Raw genomic sequence first — 13,867 nt, 5'->3', positions numbered from 1 at the left:
AGCATGAGCAGGGGAGGGGCCAAGAGACAGGGAGACACAGAGTCCGAAGCAGGCTCCATGCTCTGAGCTGTCAGCACGGAGCCCGACACGGGGCTCGAACTCACAACCAAAGAGATCATGACCTGAGCCAAAGTCAGATGCTTAACCAACTGAGCCACCCAGGCGCCCCTTTAAGTCTAAGTTCTATCCTGACTTGAGCAGAAACTGTCTAAGATTTCATAAATAAGACATTTACTGCTTTATCTCCCAGTATCTATAAAACAGAGTAAATAGTTTAATAAGAATTAACTAGTGGTTTAATAAGATCTAAGAAGAATGTTCACTAGCATTTTTAATAAAAGTGAAAGACTGGAAACAGGCTAAATGTCCAACAATATGAAAATATATGAAAAAATCATGCAGCTATAAGAAGAATGAGAGGATAAGAAGGATTTATATATTCTAATATGGAATGATCAAAAACATGTTCTCAAACTAAAAAGAACACAAATATATAAGACTCTATGTTGATACAACCCAAAAAAATAGTATGTCATGTGTATACATATTTATGCACTTAATTCATACACAAAGCATCAAAACTATGCAACCAATGACAACCTCTTGGTTTTATTCTGCACAATTCTTTTATTTCACTATTTCAGTGACACCGTATTTTTATATTACTTGTTTAACTCATGAGCCTCAAGGAAATTCAACCAATAAATAGACTAGGCTAAAATCAAGTAAAAATAAGTCTTAGCAAGCATTTTATAGTTTACAAAAGGATTTTGCAATCCTTTATATAAATCCTTTAAAGTCTCTCAACATGGTATCTAATTGGATCCCCACAATAAACTTCTAGAATTTAAGGTAGTATCCTTATTTCAAAAATAGGAATGGACGCTGGGGCGCCTGGGTGGCTCAGTTGGTTAAACTCCCAACTCTTGATTTCGACTTAGGTCACGATCTCAGTCGTGGGAGTGAGCCTCGAGTCCGGGCTCATGCTGGGCATGGAGCCCACTTAAGATTCTCTTATGGGGCGCCTGGGTGGCGCAGTCGGTTAAGCGTCCGACTTCAGCCAGGTCACGATCTTGCGGTCCGTGAGTTCGAGCCCCGAGTCGGGCTCTGGGCTGATGGCTCAGAGCCTGGAGCCTGTTTCTGATTCTGTGTCTCCCTCTCTCTCTGCCCCTCCCCCGTTCATGCTCTGTCTCTCTCTGTCCCAAAAATAAATAAACGTTGAAAAAAAAAAATTAAAAAAAAAAAAAAAAAGATTCTCTTATGCCCGCTGCCCCTCCCCCACTCGCATGGGCACAAGCTCTCTCAAAAAAAAAAAAAAAAAAACAACAACCTGAGAACAAACTTAAGTATTTATTAATCCAAGGTTAATAAATGCAGAGTCAAAACGGAAACACAGTCCGCCCCCACCCCCATCCTAAATTCACTGTTCTGGTCTTCACACCAGAACACCATAAATTAAAAACACACAAATTGAAAACACGGTCATCTTACAACAAGGCTCTCTAAATCTCTATAGTGCTTCTATTCACGGGAGAGTCACGGGAGAGTCCGGAGTGTGGAGGAAAAGGCATTCCAGTAGGAGTCAAGGATCAGGGTTCCAGTCTGAACGATGTCATTGCTAAGACTTCACAGTAAACCAAGTTCTAGGACAATGGTTCTCTGTGGGCTGCACATCAGGTTCAACAGTGATGTTTTTTTAAATAATAGTACTAACTCAAGCCTGATCTCCAGAGATTAGCATTTAATCTGTTTATTAAAAGCTTCCCGGGTTATTCTAAATTACAGCTTGGTAAAGACCACAGATATCCTTATCTGATGAAAATAAAAATAAAAGATATTTAAAAAATCACTTTGCTATATATACTTTGCAGAGCTGAAAATGAGGGATGAATGTTTTATGAGAAAATCTCTTATAAATAATAAAATGCCTCACATATGTAAAGGAATTATTATTTATTCATTCAAACATGTACCAGGCATGTGCTGGGACTGAGAGCGGAGGCATCGCCCTCAGAGGTGAGGAAGCTGCCACATCAAGTAACTGCCGAGCCCTGGGAGCAGGCACAGCAGAGTTCAAAGATGGTGATGAGCAGACCAGACATGGGGCCCAGGGGTGACAGTAGGAAGAGGGCTTAGAAAGGCCTGCACAGAGGAGACCCTCGAGCTAGGTCCTGGCGTTCTAGACAGAGGGCACATCACACGCAGGCAACATGGTCAGAGGTCTTCAGAGAGGTCTCCAGCTCCTGGGGATTCTTGAGACCCTCGCAGGGTTAAAGGTTAAGGTTAAAACTGTTTTAATATTAACGCTAGGACACATCACCACCAAAACCTAGGAACAGCCCAAATGTTCTCCAACTGGTAAATGGACAAACAGAAGTATTTTCATACATTGGAATAAGACTCAGCAATAAAAAAAAAAAAAAAAGAACCAGTGAATATACACAACAGCATGGATGAATCTCAAATGTGTTATGTTAAATGAAAGAAGCCAGCCTCAAAAGGCTACGACTCTGCGATTCCATTTACATGACATTTGGGACAAAGCACAACTACAGGACAGAAAAAGGTCAGAGGGTGTAAGGCTAAGGGCAGGGGAACATTCTAGAGTGATGGAAATGTTCTTTATCTTCCACAACCACAATGCATTTGTCAAAACCCAGAGAAGAACTGAACACTCAAAAAGGTGAATTTCACTGTATATAAGTTATGCCTCAATAAATCTAACTTTTAAATGTAATAGTATACAATTTGCCTTTTCTTTCTCTTTCTCTCCTAAACGTACAGTTGTTTGCCAGAAACTGCAAGACTAATGATGTCATCACTCTGCAGCTAAGGGGCAATGATGTCATCACTCTGCAGCTAAGGGAATGCAAGCTTATATATTCTAATGTTCTAAATTTTTCTCCATTTCAATACAGTAAGTAGTAATGGATATAATCAACATCAACACTAAAGCTCTCTTGGGGCTTCAACAATTTTAATGCTAGGGTTTCTGAGACCCAAAAGTTTGAGAGTTGCTGTGACAGGCAGTGGGAGAGGCCCAGGAGAGTTCTCAGCAGAGAGTAAGGGGATCTCACCCTTGCAGAGAGCCATGCAGGGAGGTGAGTTAAGAGTTACTACAGAGGTCAGGGGCGCCTGGGTGGCTCAGTCGGTTGAGCATCCAACTTTGGCTCAGGTCATGATCTCTCGGTCCGTGAGTTCGAGTCCCGAGTCGGGCTCTGTGCTGACAGCTCAGAGCCTGGAGCCTGTTTCGGATTCTGTGTCTCCCTCTCTCTCTGACCCTCCCCCGTTCATGCTCTGTCTCTCTCTGTCTCAAAAAATAAATAAACGTTAAAAAAAAAAAAAAAAAAGAGTTACTACAGAGGTCTGACTAAGCTGATCCCAGGATGAACTGGAAAGAAATTATGTCCATACACCATCTGCAGCTTGTTATAAATCCCAAGCCAGTTTGTCTCTACTGAGCTCTCTTTGCTGGTGTGCTCATGTTTTGCAAACTAATTGCTGTTCACTGGTAACACAGTCAGGAGACAGAGCCTGCTACAAGAGCCATCCTACAATGCTTTATTGAGCAGTGATTTTTGGATTACTCACCCAGTTGCCACAGTCCTTCTTCAAAGGATGCTATTAATTTAAAATTGAATTTTACATATTTTAAACTTGAAAAATAACCATCGTAATGAGGTGCAAAAGCTAATATGGGGGTGGGAGGAGGACTCAATGCCTCAAAATCAATTAGAAAAACTAGGTAATTGATTAAAAAGCCAATATATGACTTCTATGAAATATGCTTTTATTTGTATCCAGAAAACTATGACAATCCCAACTCAGCACAATGTTTTCTATGCAAATGTTTTTTTGATTGGGGGGAGCTGTTTGTGTCTGGTTTGCACAGTTCCCTTTCCTCCAGGGGAAAATGCATTTCTAAATACTAGCCCTGTAAATTCCAAATTACTTCAAGTACAGGGCTTTTCCTATGATCTCTTATGCCCAGAGCTATTCTTGTACTTTGGGATGCCACAGAGGTAGAGAAATTAATCTTAAAATCATCTATGTGTTTAAACTTCAAATACATGGAAAATAGATGACAGAGTAATCGATCAATTATGGGAAGGAAAGGGTAGGTATTAGAAGAAAGGATGATTTCCTTCCTCCATCTAAAAAAAAAAAAACTTAAATACAACTTTAGGCCATTATGAGTGTATATGTGTGTTAACTGCCATCACATATTGATTGCTTCTCTAATGGCTTTAAGTAGCCAACTCGGCTGACACCTCTTATAATCCCAAACAGGTGGAAACCTGTCTAGGGTAATCAATTTGCTGCCTTTTAAAAAATTCACCTATACTTCTATTCATGTGAAAGGGGGTAGGGGACATGCCAGACTCCTGCCAAAGCAGCTGTGTATTATTAAAGATAAAGTAAAATTAGCTCCTTACCTGAAAGTACAGTCCTTTTGATCTACTTCTTGGATACAGGAATCTTGGATATTAGTTTACTGTCATTCACATTTGAAACTGAACCTATGGATTAAAAAGGGGAAAATAATTAATTGGAAATACATGCACAATGAAGATAAAAACATCAATCTGATCAAAGATGAGATTTCCGTACACTTGTTGAAGCCAAATGGTTTCTGCAGGAAACCTGTTTTCTGTGACTCAAATCCAAAATGGAAAACGTGGGTGGTTCTTCCTGTCTCATCATTAAGAGTCAGCCAATTGGCTGATAAAGTTTTCACACAACTTAAGCTCAAACTCCAGCCTTCCATCTGCTCTAATACTGTCATACCTTGGGGAAATGAAAGAGAAATAAAGGCTTTCTTCAGCCTCAAAAGAAGACTTTAACGGGTACCTTACTCCATCCAGACTGTACTTGAGCACAAAACTTCAAATCTTCAAAACTTCAAATCCAGAAGACGTGAAAAAGAATGAGAGCTACATCACAAAATAATCCAGGGGCTTTATGGCTGTCTCTGACCTTGGAGCTATGATTTCTAAAAAAAAGACAAACGAGTCTGTGTTGGGCACTAAACTACAATCAAGCGCGATCGTGGAGCAGGGGCTTCCGGCCCGGTTGTCTTAACCACAGAGCTGCACTGCTTCCCACCCACAAATCACTCACCATGTGCCAGGACGTGCCTGCCAACACATTCTGTATTTGGGCTTCTCAACATACAACTCTGCCAGACTGGGACATGAATCCAGTTAATTCTGCAGGGTATTTCTGCGTATCCACCTAGAGCTAGTAAACTAGCCAGTGTGATACACACAACTGAAAACACACAAGCCACGGGACAACTTCAAGGAGAAAGAGACCACGGGTACGTGACACTAGCGTGGTGAAACAATCATAGGGGCCTTTCTGCCAAAGGCCTCCTCACATTTGCACCTCTGACCAGTGGAAAATCTGCAAATGTAATAAGACCACAAAAATTTAGATGGCTACTTCCAACATCAATACAAGGACTCCAAGTGACAAACTGCTCAAGGGCGGCAACTGTCCAGTTCCTAAAGATTCCAGGCCCCATCTGAAAATTCCTCACCCTCGGGGGTTGTCTCAAAAATGCTAAGAGGCTAATGGAACTTAGGCTGCTTAGCAGCAGAAGGAAGGGTCTTTCATGAGTCACCAGTGACTGCTCGACAAGTTCTCTCGGAGTGACTCCCCTGCAGTCACATAGGAGAACCCACCAGCCAGATTGAAGCGAGGGGGCACAGGCCCCCAAAGTATTCATCCTGAGGGAACTGCTTCCTGGGGAGACCGTGAAACTTGAAACACGCACACCGCCTGTAAATTTACATTTTAGGAAATACGGGTATGGAGGTACTAAGCAGATTATGAACAAATACGTATCATAAGCTCCTGGAGCTGGAAGAGACTGCAGTACCCCATTACCACTGTAAAACCCTCATCCTACAGATAAGATTAAGTCAAAATCTCCTGACTGCCAGCCTGGGGCTCTTCCTATCACACCCTGCCCTTTCATCAATTGTGGAAACAATATCTTGGAGCCTATTAAAATCAAGCTACAAATCAGTCTGCAGGATAAAAATCTCATTTAACCATGTGTTGCAAAAAAAAAAAAAAAAAAAAAAGATTAACACAAAAGATTAAGAAGCAAAACCTTTAGAGTAATTAATTCCCTGCTTGGGGAAGGGGTAGGGAGGGGCTGGCTGTCTTTCTCCACACAAACATGATCTAATCTTCAGGGAAACCATATGTACAAAATTATATACAAAAGCCTTTTTTTATTTATTTATTTTTATTTTTTTAACATTTATTTTTATTTTTGAGACAGAGAGAGACAGAGCATGAATGGGGGAGGGTCAGAAAGAGAGGGAGACACAGAATCCAAAACAGGCTCCAGGCTCTGAGCTGTCAGTACAAAGCCCAATGCGGGGCTCGAACTCATGGACCGCGAGATCATGACCCAAGCCGAAGTCGGACCCTTAACCGACCGAGCCACCCACGTGCCCCTAAAAGCCTCTTTTTAAAAAAATACTGATCACTTCCAAACCTGTACCTCTAGCAAAAAAAAAAAAAAAATACAAAGCAAGATGCCTTCCTTCACTTACAGAATGCTGAATTAACAAAAATAGCAATCCATTCTTCCCAAGTTGAGGTGAAAACAAGGTATATTTTCACTGCACTATAATTAATTTCCTCTATTATAATGTATTTTTAACTTCAGAGCAGATCAAATAAATTTATTGCTCCACTGTAGTTTTCTTTTAAGATTCTGATTTTTTAAACACTTCTAACACAATAATGTAAGGTGATCTTTGATTCTGTTCATTTCCTCCAATTCCAGATGACAATTCCTCAAGCACAAAATGTGCCTGCTTAGACACATCAAAAGAGAAGAATGCAATTTGTATAGGATGAAATATCTGCATGAATTTTTGAAACCTTTAAGATAAAACATCAATCTATGAACAAATTCATAACTGCCCCTAGGTTACCTATCTCCAAGGCCTATACACTCTCCTCTCTTCTTAAGGACACTTCAGTTAAAACCTGTGACAAAAATGAGTACCAATTCTACCATGAGTTCATCGTGTAATGTCGGGCAAGTCATTTACCCTTTGGGCTCAAGCAGACATAAAAAGCCAGTATAGTCTATTTCCAAGATATTTCCTAGGTTTCTTAACATCTTCTTAAGACATTAAGGATCATCTTTATTTCCCTTGAATTCTAAAAGTCAAACATATCTTTAAACAATAAAAAAAGAGCATTTAAAAGTTACATTATGCCCCAGAACTTAGCAGGAAGCTACCACCAGGTTAGATAAGTGAAAATTTTGAAAATTTTAGAAAACGATGGACTTCATCTGCATTCAATGTATCTCCCTGTCTTGTGTTTCAACTTCTAGGAACAGGTGTGGAAATGTACTTTCACATCTGGATGACTACTAAGTGTTTTTTCAACTCTCCCCAGACCTTGACTCCTTCCTCTTCCCACCCCTGCCGCCTCAGGACCTTGATAGTCTGAAACCTGGCTTATGTGCCACCAATGATGAAAATGAAAAGTTTTTCTATCAATTAGGTTTAAAACCAGCTACCACCCAAATCTGTATCTGAGAATTTCTGTGTACATTTTGACCATTTAGTAATCTACATTTTAAAGTCTAAAGAATATGTTCCATGTTCCACTAATATCTGCAAATGTAATGATTTTTTTTTTCATCTGAAACTGAGTTTCTTGCTTATTGCCAAATAAGCAAGAAGTTCCTGACAACTTGTTTACAACACAACTCATACCCTTAAGATAATTTATTTTCTTCACGTACCAGTTGGTGATTTTGCCATCCCCGGTGAGTACATGAAAAAAACATAAACATGAGGACCGTGAACCTGGCATTTTACCAGTAGAAACCCTAAAGAGTAGTTGCTTCTGCCAAGTTCATGCATTTGTATACTGACTACCTCTTACGGGCAGGCACCACTTACTCTTCTGGTGGGAATACACGAACTGACAAAAGTCTGCCATGGAGCTTGTAATCTAATGGAGACACAACCCACAGAATACATGGACGTAATACAGACGTAAGATATATCAGGTACTCATCAGCAGTAAACATAACATAAACACAAATGACATGGGAGATACATCTGTATCGTGAGAGGGACCATGTGCTATGGAAAAGGAGTCCAGGGCGGCAAAATAAGGGGATTCAGGAGTGAACGAAGGGAAGGTAAACTGCAACCTTAAGTGGCTCACAACAGAGGCAGCACCTGAGCACAGACCTGAAGGAGCTGAGAAGTGAGTCAAACTAAAGTTTCCTAGTAATTTTTACCTTGTACTGACTGTGCGTGTACCAGCAACGCCTCCCCAAAAGAACGGCATAGGAGCAAATTTATGAACAGCCCAGAAGTGTAAACAGAAGAGAGCTGTGGGGAAACCGCCTTCATTTTTGCACATCAGTTTACGCCAAGTGAAACTTACATCTTCAATTAGGCATGGTCATTGAAGGGGTTTTCTCCCCGCCACCCCCCCCCCGTGTTAGTTTGAACAAAATTCTTACTTCTGTGATCCATTTTCCTTAAAACTCAGGAATAAATTTCCAAGTATTACTTGACGCACAGAAGAATAGCACGCAGTATTATCCAACCAACAACCCACTGAGCCATCCAAACTATGACACCAGGACTTAAATCTCAGCACAAGAGCCCAGGAGGCACTGGGGCTTCATCCCAATGGGGAGAAACCAGTGCTTCCCCAGAGAGGTTACTGGGGAAAGACCAGGTAGGCTGTGGAATCAGGAGGCCTCCTCCACCGACCAGCTGTCGAACCCTGAGCAAATCTCTTTACTCCCTGGCCTTCGATTTCCTCGACTATGAAATCAGAGCACCGGACCACATGATTTCCAAATCCCTTCCAGGGCTAGATCCATTTCAGAAAAAAAGTTAGGTAAATAACCACACCCAAAAAATTATAATAATGCTAACCTACCATCACAGATCCATATACTTTGTTCTTCTGAGAAAGTAATGAATTTATACTGACCCACGCACAGAGTCTTAACTCTCCCTCTCGGATCAAAAGATTCACAAGAACGAGTCTGGACTAGTTGACTAAGGACAAAAGAACTTGCAAAAAAAAAGACAGTTATTTTTGTCTTGGCTTTATTATCAACATAGTCTTATTAAACTAATACAGAAATCCTAACTAACACAAGCATGCACCTGCTGGGATTTTAAACATACCTCACGCACTATCACCCCCAATTTTAAAAAGCATGTTTTTAAATGCTAGGCTTCCTTCAAAGTTACTTGTAATCTATTAGTATTCTTACTACTATACTATTACAAATAGGTGCTGTGATAAGCATCGTATTCAGAGGCCCCAAATCTGTACTTGCTCTCACCATTGTTTACCAGCTCCCTTCTGTGGAAAGCTTACCTTCCCAACACAGAATTAAAAAGAAAGCAAATACAGTGATTTGGGATGGAAGGATTAGGTTTCTAGCTTTCTTTGCCCTACAGTATTGGCAAGGCTTGTGAATTAGGTTCTGCCAACCACACGTACCACATGGGACTCCTTCAGGACAGAGTCACATCACGTGGGAAAAGAAGCAAGGGGGAAGCAGCCACTCTGCTGGCAGCGTGGAGGGATCCTGGCTCTGGCTTCCTGATTTGGAGAATCCTGACTCAGGCAGGGGCAGCAGCCCCCTCACAGGGCCAGTTCCACGGTGCAGCACTGACCACCATTCCCAGAAATTCAGCCTATGGGCTCTTTCTTCAGCCCTCCCGACGATTTGCTAAGCTGCCTATCACCCCTCATAAATCCCCTTCTGCTTACACTCAGTAGAACAGATCTCAGTATCTGTAACCAAAAACCCTGACCAATTCACACGGCACATATCCCTTTCATTATTTCCATATACAAGAGCTAAGATTGAAAGACACGAGTAACACACTGAACATTCCACTGTAAGTCAAGCGTTCTTTGTTTCCAGCCAGGGCTCAAATCCATAATCAACACTTCCAACCTTCCCTTATATGCACTTTCTCATAAATTTCATCACCTCTGCTACGCAAGGAGAAGAAAATGATTTTTGCCTAACTAATTTTCTATCAATAAAGAGTCTGATGACAGTAACTTGGCGAGATATTTGAGGACAGGATACGATAAACATCACTTTCTATACCAGCTCAAGTTTATGGAGAAGCCTGCACTTTCCCAAACATTCCCAAACTGCAGACAAGGTGATCTAATACCGTGTTGCAACGCCAAAATGATCAGCACTCTGTGCCAAGGCACAACTTAATTCACAAAGCAGCAATGAACTTTTCACTTACCTTCACCCATCCCTCGGGGCAAGACCAAAATGTTAAAACCACAGGCACATCAGGTAACTAAAATATTACCCTCTTATCTCACACCAAAAGCAGACTGGAAACACCAAGAAGTGATTGCATGTATTAAAATAAAACTCTCTTCTTGGTAGGAAGACATTAAGTCCCATAAAATCAGTTGACAAAGATGAGAAAAGCAATCAGTGGTTAGTAATACTTTTCTTTGAAGTGGCAGGAGAATCTTGCAAAGGACATTTGATATCTCTGAATAATCAAATTACTCTATATTATCAAACTGCACAAAATATTTCTCAGGTAATACTCAAAGGCAAAACTTTTATGTAAAAGATCACTTACGCACTTCTGAAGCCAATTAATGACAATGATACTCATTCAGAAGGCGACTCAGCTCTGCCAAATTGAGAGTGGGTATTCGATTCAAAGGACAGCACAAGTATGCATGAACAGAGATTCCAGACAGGTCTGCTGAAGTTAGCGCCCACCACGCTCTGGGTCACAGGCACTCAGAGCGACTCCAGCTGCCCGAACTGCTTTTAGCTAATGCTCTGCAGCACACTTAGCTAACTTCACACTGGTGGTGGGGAGAATGGAAATACACAACAGTCAAAAATAATGGTACTTTCCCCTAAGGATGAGGCAAATGAACTTGCTAAAGAAAACTCCGAGCTTGGCTTCTTCAAAACAAAATCTGAGAAACAATAATTTCACAGAGCTTCAAGGCAAGGAAGTTACTAAGATGAGTTCAGAGCTTTACTATGATTACACGTGCACCATATGTGCCCTTGAGATGCACCTGGCTCTTGCTCTGGCTCTTTTTTTAAGAAATGGAGTATTTCTGGGCTAGAAATGACACATGGCCTGCTTTGAAGCTTTTTTTATGGCTTCTCATATTTAGACTCTAACCTCAATCTACTGCAAGTTTAAGGATAGAGATGATGCTCATTCATCAGTAATATCGAAGACAAAAAATACGTATGTAATACTACAGATTAAGTGAGTTCCAAAGTTAGTCTGCAAACCAATGCCCACGAGTGTAGGTCCTCAGGGAGATAAGGGGTGAGGGGATCGTTTATGAGTATTTCATAAAGCTAGCTACATTTATGCAATTGAAAGGGTTGCTCTTTATTTTGAGACCATGTCCTTTCTATTCTTTTCGTATCCAAATGGCCTTTCTTCGCAAAATGCTGAAAATTTTTTTAAATTAGGTCTGTAACATGCAAGCCTGGTACCACTGCTCCAGATTTTCTGCACCTTCTCTATCTCCAACGTCCCACCTCCCCTCCTTCAGGTTGCTAAGGCAAAAAATAAAAATAGAACCTAATGCCATTCCTGGCTGCTCTTTTCCCCACCCCATTTCCAGATCATAAACATATCATGTCAGCCTTGCTCTCAGAACGCATCCGTAACCAACCACCTCTCACTACCACAATGAAGATACAGAACATTTCCATCGCCCCAAAAAGTGGTATCAAAATGGCCAATAAACATATGAAAAAGTCCTCACCTGCCCTAAATCTACAGGGAAATGCAAATTAAAGCCACAGTGGAATACCTCTAACACCCACCAGAACAGCTAGTTCAATGGCAGGCAATAAATATCAAGTGTTGTCAAGAATGTGGAGCTCCCACACCATGCCGGTGGATAACCACTTTGGAAAGCTGTTTCTCAGTATCTACGAAAATGAACAGACTCATACCACACGACCCAGCAAGTCCACTTCTAATTACATCCCCCATAGACGTCTTCACCAGAGACAAACACAGAAAAGGGAGCACTACTCACTTGCCGAGGAATCATCATCATACAACGGAAAGCTCTACAGCAACAAAAATGAATGAACTACAGATACTTGGAAGATCACGGATGAATCTCACAAACCATGTTGAATGAAAGAAGCCAGAAACAAAAGAATATACTGCACATGATTACATTAATATAGAGCTCACAAACAGGCCAATAGCAAGTTCTGGAATTAGTGATCAATGGGGTAATACTTTGGGAAGGGGTGACTGAGCCTTCTGAGGGGCTAATAACATTCTATTCTTAATCTGAGTGCTGATGACACAAACGTGTTCACTTCAAGAAAACTCATCCCACTGCATACTTATGCTTTTTGCACTCTTTATGTTCTTTATACTGTACTATAAAGTTCTGTTTTGTTTTGTTTTCAATCACCTTCTCAATAAGGCTTTCTCTGGCCTGGCTTCACGAACATGTCCACCACTCCCCAGTATTTTACATCCTTCCTCCACCCTTTACTTTTCCTCCTCAGTACTTGTCAATACCGGAATACTATTTCACCTACTGGATATACTTTACAAACTTACCTTGTTTATTGTCGGTCTCCATGCACTAAACACTACGCTCCATGAGCACAAGTATTTTGTCCATTTTGCTGAGCGTGTACTGAGTCCCCAGTGCCTAGAACAATGCCTAGCGTCGATAGCAGGCACTTAATAAATACTGATTTCATTCATTTATTAATTATACAGCCTTGCCCAGTTCAATTGTTTGTGGATTCGAGCCATTAATTCTTACAGTCGTTGTGGTACACTGAACAATAAGCCAGTTCTGTTCTGGCTTCGTTCACATTTCTCCACGTGGTTCTGGGACCTCTCATCTTCCTGATCATCCACTGGACGCTCCCACTTTTCAGATTTCCAAATCAGGTTCTGGCCAGTTTGAGGTACAATACAATGCTAACACTCTTAAGTTCTGTAACATCCATTTTTATAAATGAAGCCTAAGGCTGCATTAACTTGTTTCTTAGCAAAATCCACCTTGCAGACTCATAGTGAGTTTAAGGTCAAATAAAATTAACAAAGAAACTTAACACTATTTTTTTTCTTCCTCCACATAAGCATATAAGTCAAGAAATATTCCAATCTTGGGCGCCTGGGTGGTTCAGTCGGTTAAGCATCCGACTTCATCTCAGGTCATGATCTCACAGTCTGTGAGTTCAAGCCCCACGTCGGGCTCTGTGCTGACAGCTTGGAGCCTGGAGCCTGCTTCAGATTCTGGATCTCCCTCTCTCTGACCCTCCCCCATTCATGTTGTGTCACTGTCTCAAAAATAAATAAACATTAAAAAAAAAATTTTTTTAAAGAAATATTCCAATTTTATAACAGGGTCTTTGGTCCTAAATGTAGACATTTTCAGGTGTCTCTCCACCCACTACCACCACAGATTTTAGCACACCATTCCAACCCTTTAAATCCTTTTTTTTTTAGATTTATTTTTATTTTTAAGTAATCTCTACACCCAACGTGGGGCTTGAACTTACAACCCCAAGATCAAAGAGTTGCATGCTCCACCGACTGAGCCAGCCAGGCACCCCAACCCTTGAATTCTTTTGAAGCAGTGTTTCTCAACGTTTTTTTGTTATCACTCCCTAAGAAGACATTTTAGACATTTTCCTTAATCATGCTCCCCCACGAAATGTTAATACCACAGATATATACTGTATATTTATGTACTTGTACATATTATGCTTCAAATATGAAAGAATAAAATTTCTGTCCCCTCCAATTTCACCTCCTTGAATGTGCAT

General features: G+C 40.9%; 1 protein-coding gene across 12 annotated transcripts in view; it reads right to left on the bottom strand.

The window, feature by feature from the left end:
- Positions 1 to 13,867, bottom strand: part of SIPA1L1 (signal induced proliferation associated 1 like 1) — a 362,478-nt gene that overhangs the window by 320,465 nt on the left and 28,146 nt on the right. For all 12 annotated transcript variants that reach the window (XM_030319459.1, XM_030319465.1, XM_030319461.1 and 9 more), the window contains one exon: positions 4,437 to 4,520. The gene's annotated coding sequence lies outside the window, so the exon portion shown is untranslated. The remainder of the gene's footprint in view (positions 1 to 4,436; positions 4,521 to 13,867) is intronic.

This window comes from Lynx canadensis, chromosome B3, assembly GCF_007474595.2.
Source record: "Lynx canadensis isolate LIC74 chromosome B3, mLynCan4.pri.v2, whole genome shotgun sequence".
NCBI lineage: Eukaryota > Metazoa > Chordata > Mammalia > Carnivora > Felidae > Lynx > Lynx canadensis.
Note: the sequence above shows the minus strand (reverse complement) of the source record. Positions and strands in the feature narration are given on the sequence as shown.